The sequence below is a fragment of the Olea europaea genome, chromosome 10 (genome assembly GCF_002742605.1).
Source record: "Olea europaea var. sylvestris chromosome 10, O_europaea_v1, whole genome shotgun sequence".
In the NCBI taxonomy this organism is placed as follows: domain Eukaryota; kingdom Viridiplantae; phylum Streptophyta; class Magnoliopsida; order Lamiales; family Oleaceae; genus Olea; species Olea europaea.
Window position 1 is genome coordinate 26,949,563 of NC_036246.1, and position 4,387 is coordinate 26,953,949.

At 33.3% G+C, this 4,387-nt stretch overlaps 1 long non-coding RNA gene across 2 annotated transcripts; it reads left to right on the plus strand.

Annotated features, from left to right (window-relative positions):
• Nucleotides 1-1,420: 1,420 nt before the first annotated feature.
• LOC111402702 lies at nt 1,421-3,480 on the plus strand. Of its 2 annotated transcripts, none has more exons than XR_002704331.1 (4): nt 1,421-2,157; nt 2,348-2,596; nt 2,691-2,762; nt 2,889-3,480. It is a non-coding gene; the product is annotated as an uncharacterized LOC111402702 (long non-coding RNA). The 2 variants fall into 2 exon arrangements; XR_002704332.1 differs by having other exon boundaries at nt 2,348-2,470.
• Nucleotides 3,481-4,387: the final 907 nt, after the last annotated feature.

Genomic DNA, 4,387 nt, shown 5'->3' on the forward strand with positions numbered 1-4,387 from the left:
GCAGCCTTGTTCTAAATAAAATGCTTATTGGCAAAAAAAAATCTCTACGTTTGGTCTTTAGTGTATAAAAAGACCTTATGTTTCAAATTCTTGCATTTTCACTCTTATTTTCATGTCTTATTGTAGAAAACGTTCAAAGAGAAAATATACCTTTATTTCCATGTTTAATCAATTTTTATTCAATTTCTCGATTAAAAATTGCAAAATGAAAAATATACTCTCCTATTTAAATAAAACGAAAAGAAAAGAAAAATAAAGAATAAATTGCAATCATACCCCCAATTTTTTCAAAATTGTACAAATAGGTCCCAACTAAATTAAATTAAAAAATATACAAAGCACTAAGAATGGAAGTGAAAACAATTCCTTGAAGATTAAAACTTAATAATTGAAATAAAGTTTTAAAACTTACAATTTTTTGCCTAAACTAATTAATTACACATCACGGAAGAAGAAAAAAAGAAGAAAGAATTAAATTACGTCACTTGATTTTAAGGAAAAATGGGGAAAAGATGAAGATTTTGCAGCAATAATCTTCATTTTTTCTTATTTTAACCTTGACAACCTAGCTTCTTATTTTCTCTCCTTCGAAGGTCTATTATCTTGTGATTTATGTGAATTTTATATGCTCATTTGACTTGTATAATGTGTATAGTGAATCTCCATCAGTCTCTCCCAATTGTAAGATAAAAGTATGTATGTACCCAAGAATGGAGGTAAACATCATCGTCAAATTGCATTCCAACTAGAATCCTATTCAAAATAGGAGAACGATATATTTGTAGTTGAAGTCCCTAGATTTTGTTTATTATTAAATTAGATCTAGAATTTTTCTCTTGTTCAGCCCACATTTTTCCTTATTTGCAACATAAGTCGTTTACCTTGAAAGCTTTATAATTCGCTCCTATGACAAAAATACAAAAGGGTAATTAGCACAAAACATCTATTGTGCAAAATATCCCAACCTTTCATTTTTTGACATTTTCACCCTTACATTCATCTTTTATTGCGGAAATTATCTTTTTCATCAAATTTCTCATGTAAAATGACAAATATATCTCCTATTTAAATAAAACAATAAAAACAGAAAAGAAAAGTTAAAAAAAAAATTGCAATCATACTTTCAAACATTTTAAAACAGTGCAAATGAGTCCAAATAAAATTATTAAATGAGTAATTAGCACAAAATGTCCTTACCTTTTAATAATATTGTGCAAAACGTTCATACCTTTTATTTTTTGACATTTTCACCCTTAATTCATATTTTTATTGTGAAAATCGTTATTTTCATCTATTTTCTCAATTAAAAACTGTAAAATGACAAATATAAACCCCTCTTTAAGTAAATAAAACTAAAGATTGGAAAAATTAACTAGTGGGCTCGGCGGAGGTCTTTGTCCTCTTCCACATGCAGAATTGATAGGAATATGCAGAAGAATAATTTGGATGACGGGCAGTTGATGGATATAGATTTGATGGCTCAGGACTTGAACTTGTTCTTAAAAGAGCAGAGGATCAAAATTGAGAAAATCTTGAGCGGGGAAATCAGAAGAAAGGCCAAGATTGTGCTCTCTGGACCTTCAAACAGCTAAGTTTTGTTGTAGTATTGCATATTTCTTTTCTTTTTCTTTTTGTTTATCCCTCTTGACTAGAGATTGATCAACTAACCTCTTTTAGCAATTAAGCCTTAAACCAAATTATGAGAGCACTGAATGGCAAAACGAAAATCAGAAATAGGCAGAGCAAACACGTGAATTCATTGTGGCTCACTTTATAAGTGAGAGCTACATCCACTTCACATGGATATAGGGCAACCGAGTACAAGTAAGGAATACCCAATAGATCATTAAAAAATTGGCGGTCAAGGGATACTGACGGAATAATTATATGATTATAAGGGGACAATTTTAACTTAGCCTGGTCTTACATTTTTGTGTGGTTTAGGTACGAGCTTGATGGTAGCAGCAATATGTTATGCTTGGTTGTTGGAAAATAGAATGAAGGCTGATAAGATAAGAGGAGAGGGAGACAGGAGCAATTTCGAGTTGATCGTACCTGTGATGAATATTTGGAGACAAAATGTGGAAGAAGCATCAAGCGGCTTGGCTTTTCGACCGTGTTCGCCTTGATGCCACTGCTTTGTTCTTTTCTAATGAGGTATTTTCATGTATCTCAGACGGATAAAGAATGGATGGTAATTCGGATTGGACGTTTAAAATAAAATATGAGGATTATTGCCTGCTTACCTTCAACTACAATGTGTGTGTGGTACATTAATATTGTTAAGATTTACGGTTTGTTATGAGCTTAAGATTCTTTAGATGAAATTTCCATCCCGGATTTCCAGAATTCACTAGTTTTCAGCACGAAAGACAAAATGGATGAACAAGGAAATTTCGAAGAGAGAAGATTGAAAAGGCATCTCACAGCCAGGAACATCATCTAGTATCTGCTTATAATCAGCTTTCAGGTATTCTATTGGACACACAAAATTTGAATTTGTTTCCCAAGTTGTCCGTGACTAGAGATGCAGAGGCAGTTCAGCTTCTGTTAGGCGGATCAGCCCCCAATTATAGGAATTTTCTTTTCGATAAATGTATGTTTTTATCAACTGTTGACAACGATAAGAACATCAAGATTTATAGGAAGTGCAAACTTGAATGTCTCAATTTTCACAATTTTCATTGCAGTGATGCAAGACAATAGAGATGATAGATTCCTTGAAGTTTTGCATCACAACTACGGGAAGCCCCTCAACAAAAGTAAGTTGATTCTCTCTTCGAAAGGGAGACTAGCTATTGTCCTCTATTAAGGTTCATTTGAAATATTTAGTCTTTTTACACATCGCATTTACATCTTAAACACTTCATTTCCGTTGATGAGTATAGGTTCTTGGGACGGTCAAGCACAAATTGAGCATAGGATTTGGGAGAAAAAAACTTCCAATGAAGTAAATGCATCAGTTGGAGACAAATATTAGAATGATGCAAAAGATGCACCAGTAAAGAAAGTTTCACCAATTTCAGGTAAGCTATAATACAATCTCGTTTTTATATATTTTCTTCGATTCAACTCCAAAGTAACACGAAAATTCTAGCGTTTGCCTCCGAAAGGAAACAAGACGTTTCTTAACTAAGCAAATGATTTTTAAACAGAAGTTTTGAAACAATATTTTATATTGAAACTATTTTGCCAAGTAATTTCACTTGAAACATTTAGCAACCAATAATTTTGTAATGGCGTGTCTCTCTCCAACGAAGAATAAGTCTACACTGCCATCACTTTTCTATAGGTAAGCGTTTACAACCTCATGTGCATCCTCAGATGAAGGCACCTGCAAAAGAAACCGATGCCTCTCGTGGAAAGAATAAAAACTTCTTCACAAAATTGTTTGGCTTGGCTCATAATAAATAAAAAAAGGGACATTGTTATGTACTTATGCGAGTTAAGATTATGACCCGTACAATCATAGAGGTTCTATATTTATTGAATAATTTCCATCTTTTTAACAAATGTGTTATACACAACTCTTTTCAAGAAAATTACAGATCTGATATTACACTTTCTGAAACTATACAAAACTACCATTGGACACCAAGAATAGTTACTGATTTAGGCTTAGATCCTTGTACCCTTCTCTATCATCAAAAGAGGCCCTAACTCAAACCATAACCCTCACAAGTACCCAACATGGGGTTGCTTCAATGGACAGGTTTTTTGGACTCTCAACACAGAATTCAATTTATTCACACAGAGAAAACACACAGATTTTGATCTCACAAAGAGAATAAGATCAACTCACCAAGAGGAGATGAACAGACGAAGAGCAGGAACCCAGAAGGTTCCAAACAGCTGAAGGAAAAAGAGAACGGAAAAAATCTTGCAAACAAGGGTAGAGACTTGTATTTATAGTAAAACCAATCAACCGTAGATTTGTATCTTAATTCAACGGTCCAGAGCAACTCTCACACAATTAGGCTGAATATCGAGTCGTGGTAAGTGAGCCATCTCTGGTAATGTTATTGGGCAAGGTTATTTGTGTAGTATCTGGGCCGAAGGCCAATATCATCATTGCATAAGATTATTGGACCAAGACTAGCATCACAACCCAACAATTCTCCATCTTGATGCCAATGGTAATACAAGAATCTAGTTAATACATTCTACAAAACTTTTTTTAAGAAAACACAAAATCTTCCCAGTATTTCCAGCAAGCACCAAGTATACAACCTGCAAACACAATAGAAATTACCCAGTATCAACATTCAACATTTGCAAACAAGTTCTAAACTTGTTTAAAGGCAATACATTTGTCCCCATGTCTGTTAGGTTAAATTCAGTAGCAATTTTTTTAAGGAACAAAATTTCTTTAGAGGTAATATCTCTT